The 13,178-nt window shown below is 43.9% G+C and overlaps 1 long non-coding RNA gene across 1 annotated transcript; it reads right to left on the bottom strand.

Moving 5' to 3' along the window:
- Positions 1–8,347: 8,347 nt before the first annotated feature.
- Positions 8,348–13,097, bottom strand: LOC145512267 (uncharacterized). Its single transcript, XR_014058439.1, has 2 exons — positions 12,852–13,097; positions 8,348–11,561 (listed from the first exon to the last, which is right to left on the bottom strand). It is a non-coding gene; the product is annotated as an uncharacterized LOC145512267 (long non-coding RNA).
- Positions 13,098–13,178: the final 81 nt, after the last annotated feature.

Genomic DNA, 13,178 nt, shown 5'->3' with positions numbered 1-13,178 from the left:
TCTCTAAAGACATAAAAGACTCTGCAGTCTTTCACAACTTCAGTTATCTAGTTTGTAGGTGTTTCCTTTAAAGTGTATGTGGGATAGTGAAATAAGTCAGACACAGATGGACAAACAATGCGTGATTCCACTTATACAAGACACCTAGAACATGGGGTCGCAAAGAGTCGGACACGACTGAGTGACTGAACTGAACTGAACTGAACTGAACTAGAAAAGGCCAACTTACATAGACAGAAATCGTAGCCTAGAGGTAACCAGAGGCTAAGGGGTGCGGGGTGGCAGGGAACGAGAGTTACTGTTTAATGGGTCCAGAGTTTCTGTTGGGAGTAATGAAAATGATTTGGGTATAGATAGTGGTGGTGCGTACATAGCATTGTGAATGTATTTGATATCACTGAATTGAACATTTATGTATAGTTAAAATAGTAAAAAAAGTGTATGTGGAAGAAAAGTTTGTGTTGCAATAGGTAAGACTTCCTGCCATAGAGAATGCAAATGATATGAAAGGCATGTGGTGAAAAGTATCTTTTTCACCCCATCCTCAGACTCTCAGTTTTTCTCTCTTGATGTAACCTAGCCCATATTACCACTCTCCTGTGCTTCCTCATTTACTTTTCCCCATTATTTAGACACAGGGTAGCATTCTGAAGTCCATACGGTGCATTTACAAGGAGACTTTCCCATATCCAGATATAAGCAGTTTCCTCATTTTGTACTGATGGTGCCTGTATGGTATTACACTGTGTGAATGTACCATAGTTTAATCCACCAGTCCTCTGCTGATGGACTTTGAGGTGATTTGTAACCTTTTACAATCACAAACAATTCTGCAATGAGTAACCATGTATGTGATGTCATTTCACAAATATCAGTTGACATGTCTTTATTACAAAACAACCACGATAACTCAGCCCCAAGAAATGAGGTAACAGTGGAAGGTCATGGCAAGCCACCCTAACTGGAGAGGACCCCTCAAGTGTAGAACTTATCACCTGATGTCATCACTATTCAATTCAGCCACTTCCACATATTCATTGGTCAAGTGTATTCCCATTAAGCCTCCAACTGTCAGAAGCTTGACACTCAGAGAGATTACTTATCACGAGCAGGAAAACCTGTGTTTTTGTGAGAAAACTGATGATCAATTTAGGCTTCTGCCCACGCAGATAGGAGAGCTGACACACTCCTGATGTTTGGTTTTTGTTTGCTTTTGTCACTCACTCACCTTGATGAATGCTTGAAGATGTGATGGCTTTATGTGCTTTTGAAAACATCCTTCAGTTTGCTTAATGAGGGCCATTTTGTTACTTTTTGAGTAATTCACGAAGAGATGTAAAGGAGACTGAGATCTTCTGAATGTGATTTTGAGCACTGATTTAAGCCTCCGCAGCCTGAGGGGATATCTTTATACAAGTTCAAGGAGATGGCCATCTGCTTGACATATTTATGTCTGTATATCATATGAAACAGTGGGATGTATATTTACCTAGAAATGCAACCAGAAAAATTCCTTGCACATGAGGAGTAAAAATATAGAACTAGAAAGTAACCTACTGCAACTGAAAAGATTGATTAGCCTTCCATTCCAAGGGCCCTCCTAGGCATGTCATAAGAAGAAAAAGTATCACTACAACAACAGATCACTGCCATACACCTTTCCACACATGAAAGTGTGATTTTAACGAATTTATGCAGGATTCATCTAACCGATAAATATAAAATAATGCTAGCATGAAATCATGAAGATGAAAAGATTGCCAAACAAATCTTTTGATAAATGAAGAAACTGAGGCAGCTGAAGTTCGGGTTAACCACTGCCCAGAGCAGCCTTGCACCAGAGTAGGCTCACAGCCCCACGGGAGGTGATATGGAGAAATTTCACAAGCGGACTGACAGATTAAAATTAACAGGGATGGGAATATTTCACTGTGTAAATCTGTCAATACTACAAGTCAGAGTAGGTAGTTCTCTATGTTAAGAGAGTCTGTTAAATATTTGAGAGCATAACACTATATCCAAACCTATTCAGTCAATTCAAAATAAAGACAAGGTTTGCCCGGACTATTTAAATATACATTTTAATCCTTTCATTGTTACTGGACTTCTGCATACACAGAAAAATGTCACTTCAGAGAAATCCTTTAAATTAAATTGAGACAGAGGTATTGTTTCTCCCCTCCCCATGTCAAAGATGGGGACATATAAGCAGATGTAGACAAAACAGTTTACCCAAGGACACACAGCTAGGTAATGGAAAAAACAAAATAGACGTTGGCTCTGCCCAGGACATGTTGAACCTTTGGCAGAAGAGCAAAACTACTAAGCAGGAACAGAAAGTTAATGATGCAATGGTGATTCTGTGGCTTTCCTATCTGTCAACTGGTTCTTGACTTCATAGTTAAAAAAAAAAAACAACAACTCAGAAGGTATTCAGGCTGAAAGAGACAGTGAGAAGTGAAAAAGTGAAAGTGGTAGTCACTCAGTTGTGTCCGACTCTTTGTGACCCCATGGACTGTAGCCCATCAGGCTCCTCTGTCCATGGAATTCTCCAGGCAAGAATACTGGAGCGGGTAGCCATTCCCTTCTCCAGGGGATCTTCAAGACCCAGGGAAAGGGACAATCTTTTCCCCTAAGTGGATCAAAATGAATTATTCTGTCATAACAAAGTTTGCGGAGAAGGCAATGGCACCCCACTCCAGTACTCTTGCCTGGGAAACCCCATGGACAGAGGAGCCTGGTAGGCTGCAGCCCATGGGGTCGCGGAGAGTCGGACACGACTGAGCGACTTCACTTTCACTTTTCACTGTCATGCACTGGAGGAGGAAATGGCAACCCACTCCAGTATTCTTGCCTGGAGAATCCCAGGGACGGGGGAGCCTGGTGGGCTGCCGTCTATGGGGTCGCACAGAGTCGGACACGACTGACGCGACTAAGCAGCAGCAACAAAGTTTGGGAGTGAGCTGTGCTTCACTCCTACTTATCTGACAGAGTAAGGGTTATCATCACTGGGACTGTGTTCATAGTTATGACCCATGAAACCAGGCCAGTATTCCAGGTTGTTTTGATTAGGACTCACTCAATTGCAAGTGACAACATGTGACCCAACTGACTTGAGCAAAATGAGGTCATATAACTGTCAAGTCCGGCAGGTTCTCAGGCAAAGGTGGGCCAAAGGGTGAAACAGCTTTTTAGTACTCTTACCTTGCTCTAGCATTTCCTGACTCTGAACTCTAACCCTTGTGGTATAAGATGATTCCCAGTAATACCAGGCTCACAATTTCAATTCAGTTTTGGCAAAATAAGGTATTTCTTTACAGTCTTTCTATAGAAGTTTGTGGGCTCTGATTGCATCATATACCCAATCTCCAACCCATTCACTATGGGCTGCTGCTGCTGCTAATCATGTCCGACTCTGTGCGACCCCATGGACGGCAGCCCACCAGGCTCCTCCGTTCCTGGGATTCTCCAGGCAAGAACACTGGAGTGGGTTGCCATTTCCTTCTCCAATGCAGGAAAGTGAAAAGTGAAAGTGAAGCCGTTCAGTCCTGTTCAACTCTTCGCGACCCCATGGACTGCAGCCTACCAGGCTCCTCCGTCCATGGGATTTTCCAGGAGAGAACTGGAGTGGGGTGCCATTGCCTTCTCCAGGACTAGAGTTGAGGGGCCTCCTATGGGCAGCAGTTTATGAACTCAGCCCTGGCTCAAGTCATCTTTGCCTTTGAAGTTGCCTTTGAAGTCAGGTGGAGCCAGTTCCATCAAATCAAATGGGTCAGTGTGGGGCATAAGGTCACCCAGGGAAGTCAGAAGGGGAGACTAGAGGCTAGACAGACAAAATCAACAGATTTTTACTACTTGGGAGGTCAACAGATATTTGTTGAATAAATGCATGAAGGAAGGAAGGAATGAACAATCATAGCAACTAAACCACCATCACCTTTTTATCCCTGGTAACACTAATTTAGGGCTTCCCAGGTGGTGCTAGTGGTAAAGAACCTGCCTGCCAATGCAGGAGATGTAAGAGACGTGGGTTTGATCCCCAGGTTGGGAAGATCCCCTGGAGGAGGAAATGGCTACCCACTCCAGTATTCTTGCTTGTAAAATCCCATGGACAAAGGAGCCTGGCAGGCTACAGTCCTTGGGTAGCAAAGAGTCGACACGACTGAGCAACTAACACTACTACACTATCACTAACACTAATTTAAACAATTCAGTGCTAGTTGTTTTTCTTTCACTTACTAATGAAATTTATAAAACACCCCATCACTCCAAAGACAGGAATTTACAGATAGACTCCTGAGTGTGCCCCAAAGAAAGCTCCAATATATGAATATCTTCCATCAGTTCTAACCCATGACTAACATTTTCCCACCAGAATTGCAGCCTTATGTGACAGGAGGCAAGTGGACTTTTTTCATTGTCCCAGAATCTCGCTAAATCTTAAAGTTGAAAACGAATGATGTCAAAAATATCATGCACTAAAGTGAACAGAAAAAGTCACTAGGAGGCGGGATCAGGCATTTCTCTTCAGGGCTTAGGTGGAGCTGTGTCTCCCAGCAGTAGCACCAGCCCATCACCTCTTCCCCAGCCTGAATAAAGCAAGGCTGAGAAGGTGCAGTCTTGGCATTGCCTTTGGAGTTCCTCAAATCCCTCTCTTTATGTTCATTCCTAAATCTCTCTTCTCTCTTTAGTTGCTAAGTCGTGTCCGACTCTTGTGACCCCATGGACTGTAGCCCGCCAGGCTCCTCTGTCCATGGGATTCTCCAGGCAACAATACTGGAGTGGGTTGAAGTTTCCTTCTCCAGGGGATCTTCCCAACCCAGGGAAGGAACCCAGGTCTCCTGTATTGCAGGCAGACTCTTTACCAACCGAGCTATGCGGGAAGCCCATTCCTACATCTACATGAGTGCATAAGTGTGTGAGAACAGCGTTCCAGCTGCTGCTGGGCCCACGTCTCATGTCTCTCTTCCCCATCCTTCCTCTAGCTCCCCCCTTCTCCTCCCCAGATGTTTCATTCAGATCTTAGGCTTCCCTGCACTCTGATCAAATATCACTTTCCTGCCTCACTGACTTTGTTCTCTTGTCTCCTGCCTAAAATGTGTCTGTGTCTGCCTTCTGAAGGTAACAGCAGCTCCTCTCTCAGGCCCAGCTCAAATACCAATTCTTTCAGAAGTACCATGGGTATGCGTGCTGTGCTAAGTCGCTTCGGTCGTGTCTGACTCTTTGTGACCCCATGGACTGTAGCCTGCCAGGCTCCTCTGTCCCTGGGATTTTCCAGGCAAGAATACTGGAGTGGGTTGCCACACCCCTTCTCCAGGGGATCTTCCCCACCCAGGGACTGAACCCGAGTCTCCTGCAGCCCCTGGGCTCCAGCACTGCAGGCGGATTCTTTACCGCTGAGCCACCAGAGAAGCCCCAGAAGCAGCACAGTGAGAGGGAATCTCTCTGTCTTTGGGCTTCCACAGAATGTCATTTTCATTTTCTTGCATCTGTGAAATAAAATTCACACTTTATAGCAAGACAAGAAACATTTAAACAAGAAAAATGTTCTCTACCCTTTGCTCTCCTCTCTCCCCACTCCTGTGCATTGTTTATCTGAATTATGCATCAGCCAAACCTCCCCTACCGGCAGAAATGTCTGCTCAAAGAGCCACATTCTCCTAGCATCAGCAAGACAACTGAAAAGATAACATTTCTTCTCGATTTTGTAAGAGGCCTCAATGAGGCTTAGCTCTGGATTGTATAAACTCAATAATACATCATTTAAAGTATAGCCCTCTGTCTCAGAAAAACTTATCTGACTATGCCTTGACTTCCAATGGATGGGACAGTTCTCTGAGCTTTCTGAGATGTTTCCAGGTTATAATCTTCATATATGGCTCAAATAAAATTTGCCATTTCTTCCTTAGGTTGACTGATAATTTTTTCCTCAACATAGCATTACTGCATTGTGCTGTAGGTTATAGGAATTCATTTGTGTCCTTTCTACTATCAGATAGCAGACTCTCAAGCTGCTGGACAATCACTTAGACAGAGGTCCCTTCCCTGCGCCCAGCTAATTCTTGTTGCATTGAGCTGTAGCAAGACAATTTTTTCTTTTTTACAGAATATAATTTGTGTCTTGTTTTGCTATTGTACAGAAATGAGAAAGAATATGGGCCATTGAGTTTCTTTTTATTTTTTTCTGATTGTGCCTGCCTTTGAATTCTCTTGCTTCAGGCGATAAAGAAGTGACTTCAGGCAACGTCTCCTGGACTTTTTATTTTCCCCAAAAGCCTAAATTGATGATGAGATTATGCTGAGTATTCAGGAGTTGGGTATGATGGGGATTGTGGGTGGTAGCTGAATGGAAAAGGACATGGTTTCTTTTAGAAACACTTGTTCCTTATTCCCTGGACGTTTTTTAAAGAGTGGATTTATGGTGCACTTAGGAAGGCTGGACTCTGAGAACTAGCACAAAGCAGGATCTTTCCAGGGACTATACAGATTTAAGCAATAAGCTTATCAGTGACTACAAAGATAAACTGAAACCTAGAAGTATTTACTTTCTCAGCAGCACATAAGCTTCCTAAATTCTTGTGTAATTCTGAGAGGGGGAAGGAACTGCTTCCAGTAAAAACCTAAGAGTGAGCTTCTCACCAGCCTGGCACAATATTGGCCAAGAGTTGGAATTAATTTGATTCACAGAAAAATAAAGTAATAGAGCTTCCAGTGTTGGATAAGAGCCTGGCTGCTGTGACCTGAATGTTGAGTCAAAAGGATTTTCTTTCAAGATGGGTTCAGATTCATAGACTTACAGAATCTGCTATAAACACCTGGGTTTCTACTTCAGAAAGGGCCCAAATCATGAGCAAAAAGAGCAGAAATTGTATAAGAATAGAGAGTAATGTCATCCAGGTGAAAAAATAGATTTATCTAGAGAGATTGCTGTTGTTTATAGTTGCTAAGTCATGTCCAACTCTTTGTAACCCCATGGACTGCCAGCCTCCCTCTGTCCATAGGATTTTCCAGGCAAGAATACTGGAGTGGGTTGCCATGCCCTTTTCCAGGAGATCTTCCTGAGCCAGGGTTCAAACCGCATCTCATGCATTGGCATGCAGATTCTTTACCACTGCACCACCTGAGAAGCCCCAAGAATACTGGAGTGGGTTGCCATTTCCTTCTCCAGGGGATCTTCCCGACCCAGGGATTGAACACATCTCCTGCATTGGCAGGTGTATTCTTTTACTGCTGAGCTAACAGGGAAGCCCTTTTAGAGATATACACATTCCATAAGGGATTCCCAAGAGGCGCGAATGGTAAAGAACCTTCCTGCCAATGCAAGAGATGCAGGTTTGATCCCTGGGTTGGGAAGATCCCCTGGAGGAGGGCATGGCAACCCACTCTAGTATTCTTGCCTGGAGAATCCCATGGACAGAGGAGCCTTGCAGGATACAGTCCATAGGGTTACACAGAGCCGGACAAGACTGAAGCAACTTAGGACACACGCACATTCCATAAACAAAATGTCGTTCGTCTCAAAAGGCGAGAGCAAGCCCAGGGCATGGGGTCATCCAAGAAAGTGAGAGCAGTCAAGAGAGAAACAAACTCCTCAGGAAGAATGTGAGCCATCTCAGGAGATGAGACTGAAATATTGAGTGGTTAGTTTTAATGGGCTGGGTGTTTCATAGGCTAATGAGTGGGATGATTATTCCAACTATTTCAGGGAAGGAACAGGGTTTTCCAGGAATCAGGCTGCCACCCACTTTTTGGCCTTTTATGGCTTCCCGGGTGGTGCTAGTGGTAAAGAACCTGCCTGCCAATGCAGGTTCAATCCTTGGGTCGGGAAGATCCCCTGAAGGAGGGCATGGCACCCCATTCCACATAGACAGAGGAGCCTGGTGGGCTACAGTCCATAGGATTGCATAGAGTCGGACACAACTGAAGCGACTTAGCAGCAGCAACAGCAGTGGTAAAAGAATCCGCCAGCTAATGCAGGAGACGCAGGAGACCCAGGTTTGATCCCTGGGTCAGGAAGATCACCTGGAGAAGGAAATGGCAACCCACTCCAGTATACTTGCCTGGAAGATTCCATGGACAGAGGAGCCTGGCGGGCAACTGTCCACCTGGTTGCAAAGAGTCGAACACAACTAAGCATGCAATCCTTGGTAATGGTCAGCCTCAGAACTGTCATGGCGCTGGTGGGCGTGACCTTTATCATATGCTAATGTATTACAATGAGCATATAATGAGGCTCAAGGTCTGCTGGGAATCAAATCTTCTGCCATCTTGGGTCTAGTGGATTGTATTAGGTTCGTATAAACGTAATTGCAGTCTCAGACCATGAATTTTTAATCATTATAACTTAGGGTCAAACACATCTTTATTAATCAAAATAGGAACCATTATAATCAGCACATTTTTGCCAAAGAGAAATAAGTTGGTTTAGTCCTAAAGCATAAAAATGTGTGCTTCAGGATTCGACGAACTTTTGGAAAGCATTTTCTGCCTCCTGCTGGTTGTGGAAGCATTTTCCCTCCAAAAAATTGTCGAGATGCTTGAAGAAGTGGTAGTCGGTTGGCGACAGTGAGTATGACAGATGAGGCAAAACTTTGTAGCCCAATTTGTTCAACTTTTGAAGCATTGGTCAGGCATTGTTGGGGAGAAGAATTGGGCCCTTTCTTTTGACCAATGCCAGCTACAGGCATTGCAGTTTTTGGTGCGTCTCATCGATTTGCTGGGCATACTTCTCAGATGTAATGGTTTCACTGGGATTCAGAAAACTGTAGTGGATCAGACCATCAGCAAACCACCAGACAGTGACCATGACCATTTTTTGGTGCAGGTTTGGCTTTGAGAAGTGCTTTGGAGCTTCTTCTTGGTCCAATCACTGAGCTAATTGTCACCAGTTGTCACATTAAATCCATTTTTCGTCGCACATCACAATCCGATCGAGAAATGGTTGTTGTTGTTAGAGTAAGAGAAAAATGGCACTTTAAAACAATTTTTAAAATTTTCAGTCAGCTCATGAGGCACCCACATCTCGAGCTTTTTCACCTCTCCAATTTGCTGCAAATGCTGAACAAATGCTTGACATTTGTTTTTGGCAATTTTTCATGTAGTTGTAAGAGGATCAGCTTCGATGATGCTCTCAGTTGCTGTCACCTTCTGCTGGCCAGCCACTACACTCCTCATCTTCAAGGCTCTTGTCTCCTTTGCAAAACTTCACCACTGCACTGTACGGTCATTAGCAGTACCTAGGCCAAATGCGTTATTGATGTTGTGAATTGTCATTGCTGCTTTACAACCCATTTTGAACTTGAACAAGAAAACACTCGAATTTGCTTTTTGTCTAACATATTTAATATAAAATAACCAGCAAGTAATGTCATTAGCAAAAAAACTAAAATGAGAAATGTGCATTAAAATGATGTATAACATAGCCACATTTATTTAAGAATGTATTCCAATATCAAATGGCAAATTTCAACAATGCAAAACCCTGATTACTGCTGCACCAACCTAATAACCAGTTTACACCATATCCACAAGGACTCTGTTATTCTGAAAGGGTTGTGCCCTGCCCACTTCCATCCTGTTTCACAGGGATCAGGTGAGCCTCTACAGACTATGGAGCTGAGAGATGCACTTAGGTTTACCTCCTTAAATACTTTTGCTGCCTGAAAATATGAACTTCCTTGTTATGGCAGTTTATATAGTGGTCATTCTTGGTCCCTGACAACAGGCACTTATCAGAGGTTCAAAATGCGCATTACCATCAACAAACACAGTAGTTAGCTATCAACTATAAACATGTGTGAATCATGGGGACCCTTCAAGTCTTTGTCAGGGAGAAAATAAATAGATGTTATGAAATACCCTGGTATTTGAGGAACAATACCAAAAACTTTGAGGACAATAGAAGATTGGGGGAAAATATGACTTGAAAATTATTAGAATTTCCCAAATTTACTTTTGTGAAATACTAACTTTTTGTTCTTAGAAAGTATTTTCAGACAGTCTTTTAGTACAATAAATACAATCAATGATTTAAGGAGCAGCCCCCCACACACACACCTTTGCTTTTGGGAAAACTGTGGTGTTAACATTTCTCTCTCTACAAGTGTTGAAACAAATAAGCTAAATGTGCTGGGTGTCATATAAATTAGTTTTGTGTCTCTGCAGACTTTGTAGTGTGTGTGTGTGCTCAGTTGTGTCCAACTCTTTGCAACCTCGTGGACCTTAGCCCACCAGGTTCCTCTGTCCATGGGATCCTCCAGGCAAGAATACCGGAGTGGGTTGCCATGCCCTCCTCCAGGGGATCTTCCTGACCAAGGGAATCAAACCCACAGCTCCTGTGTCTCCTGTATTTGCAGGTGTATTCTTTACCACTGAGCCACCTGGGAAGCCGAGACCTTGCTGTTACTTTGGAGTAAATGGATCTTTTGTCTATACAACATGTATGGTCTAGCTGAGCCTGCTAGAAACTACCTGCAGAGACCTACAGGAGAAACAAGACAGCCTTAAGGTCATGGTCATCTCACTCTGCGGGAGATGGTGGAAAGGAACTGGACTGGCTGGGAGTCACTCTGCAGGCGTTCCGCTCCAGATGGACTGCACCAGACTTTGGCAAGGTATTTCGGTCGGACTGTTTGCTGTTGTGTGTGTCCAGCTGAAGCCAGAGGGCCGAGTCATATCTGGAGACAGGGCTGAGAACAGGGTGGGGCAGGCTTTTCCTGAAGGGGGTGTCTGTTTTTTCTCAGCCATTTTGGGAAGAGGTAGATTCTGGCTGAGAGAAAGAGAAGGTGGCGCACAGACTAAAAGGAGGTGAAAAATCCCTTTTCCCAGCCAAACAATGTAAAGTGTGGCAGGAGTCTGGGGATTTTTGTAGGAGGGCAGGGCTGTTCCTTCCAGGTCGAGGTAGGAGGCAGCTCTTCAAGGGATCTCAGGGCAGATCTGAGCCTGAGGGCTCAAGAAACCACATTCAGCAGTACTATGACGCTCTGTACTATACACAGTCCATTTCATTGTGCCCAAGCCCTCAGTGATGTCTTATTCATTTCGACTTAGTTTTTGCTGTGCCATGAGAGATCAAAGGAAGATTTGGGTTGGATCTGCAAAGAGCCCATGGCAGCCTCTCCCTGAGGCCAGAGCTGGGGGTGCAGTGATGGGCCCAGTGCTCAGTAATCTTCAAGAATCATTGGCAGCATCAGTTGATGAGGCAACAAAGAGGAATAAAAGGAATTCACTGCACACATACAAGAAAGCATCTTGCATGTTCTCAAAAGTACCCAGGTGTCACTTTGCAAGAACTGGAGTCCAAAATCATGCTGGTAGGGTCTGGAAGCTTCATCGTGAATATATAGAATGTGGTGATCTAAGGTTACAGCTGCAGACTGGTGAGAGGTTTATTTTGGACCTAATGCATGGGCAGCATCCCAGGAGAAGCAGGGCACCAGGCCAAGTAGGTCTTATTCTGTGCCCTCAAGTCTTGCCTTTCTGTGAGATGCTTCCATTCCAGTTTCTGCTGCTACCACCCAGCTTGGTCCCACGGAATGCTGCTCCCTCTTCAACACTTTGGCCTGAACAAGGATATAAAGCTCAAATTTCTTGAATATGGTGCTATTAATATTTCAGTGCCAGATAAGTTAACTCATACTAAAATAAATAAATTAAAAAATTTTGCCTCAAAAAAGATCTGTAAACAAATATTGAATTCTAATTAATTACAAATTACAGATAAATAATTACAAGTTATTTTAGGTTATGTATTTGTAATTATTCACAATAAAATATTGGCCAAAAATACTTTATTAGAAACAGCATTGCACACAATGCAAAGTTTTTCAGTATGAAGATCCAGATCCTACAATAACTTCACAGTCATGCTAGTGCAATTTCACTGACATCTCTGAATTTTCCTTTTCTACATTCCAGCTTGTCCTCACAGGCCAAGTACCATCATATTCTCGACCACAGGGCAGTGGTGTTCTGAAAGGTTTTTTCTCTTTCTCATCCTAGTCATCCACAGTGCCCACCCCAACCCCTTCCTTATTTATGTGCTAAAAAAAACAGAACTTCTTCCGAGTTGATTAACAATTCAGAGGAATGGCTATGTAGACCCACATATCATAAGCAATGACCTAACTGTAGCATGTTCTTACAACAGCAATTGTGCAAATTTAGTAAGAGGGAGACAACTTCTCTTACACCCTGCTTCCCTGTGTGGCAGTTTATATTTTCTAAAATGGTTCCAACAGTGCCTCTGGGCCCACCTGCTCTTCCAGACACTACTTTTTTCCTCTCCCCAAACCTGGTTCAATGAATAGAATGTGGCAGAAGTAATGTTGCCTGGTGTCAAAGGCTAGACTATCATTTTCTACCTGTTCTTAATCTCTTTCTCTCAACTCTCTCTCAGCATGCTCACTCTTGGAACCCAGCCACCATGCTTTAAGAAGCCCAAACCAGCTCATGCAGAAAGATCACATGGAGAGGCCCATGAGAACAGTGAATGAGGTCTTCAGCCAACAGCCAGCCTAAACTGCCAGCCATGTGAGTAAATGAGCTTTCAGAAGATCCCAGATATCACAGTGCAGAGAAAAACCATCTCCTCTGTGCTCTGTTTGAATTCATAACCCTCAAAATTATGAGCATAACAAATAGATGCTTTACACCATTATATTCGAGGGTAATTTGTTACCCAGAATAACCGGAATGTGCTGGGAGATTCGAGATACAGATATCAAATGAATCCATGATCACTGTCTTCATGGAATTTATGCTCTCATATTTCTGAGATTCCTTTCACAGCTGCACGCACTGTGGGAGTTCACGGCGGCCTGCGTGTGGAACAAGTTTAGAGATATACTTACGAGTCAGATTTATAGAGCTGAAAATATCAACTTTGTTACTGGTCCTGTTCGGTGCCTGAGGCTTCAGGGCTGTAGCCAAGTGCGTGTGCTAATATCTCACTCCTAGATTAGGCTTAGTCACTCATCCAGGCGCTGGTCCAGCTGGAAAACTTCAGGTCTCCTCCCTAACTCCTTTCCCTTCGCCCACCTTTCCCAGGAGCAGCGGAGCGGGGGCCAGTCTGGAACGCCGAGAATGGAGCTAAGTGCGCATGCTCAGCTTCTTCTCGAAGCCTCTAATCCGAAAACCCCCTCCTCTTCCAAACAGAACGAGGGCCTGGAAAAGGCATG

Source organism: Giraffa tippelskirchi, chromosome 7, assembly GCF_054371585.1.
Source record: "Giraffa tippelskirchi isolate mGirTip1 chromosome 7, T2T-mGirTip1v1.2.pri, whole genome shotgun sequence".
In the NCBI taxonomy this organism is placed as follows: Eukaryota; Metazoa; Chordata; class Mammalia; order Artiodactyla; family Giraffidae; genus Giraffa; species Giraffa tippelskirchi.
The sequence above is the reverse complement of the archived record's forward strand: the minus strand, read 5'-3'. Positions and strand labels throughout refer to the sequence as shown.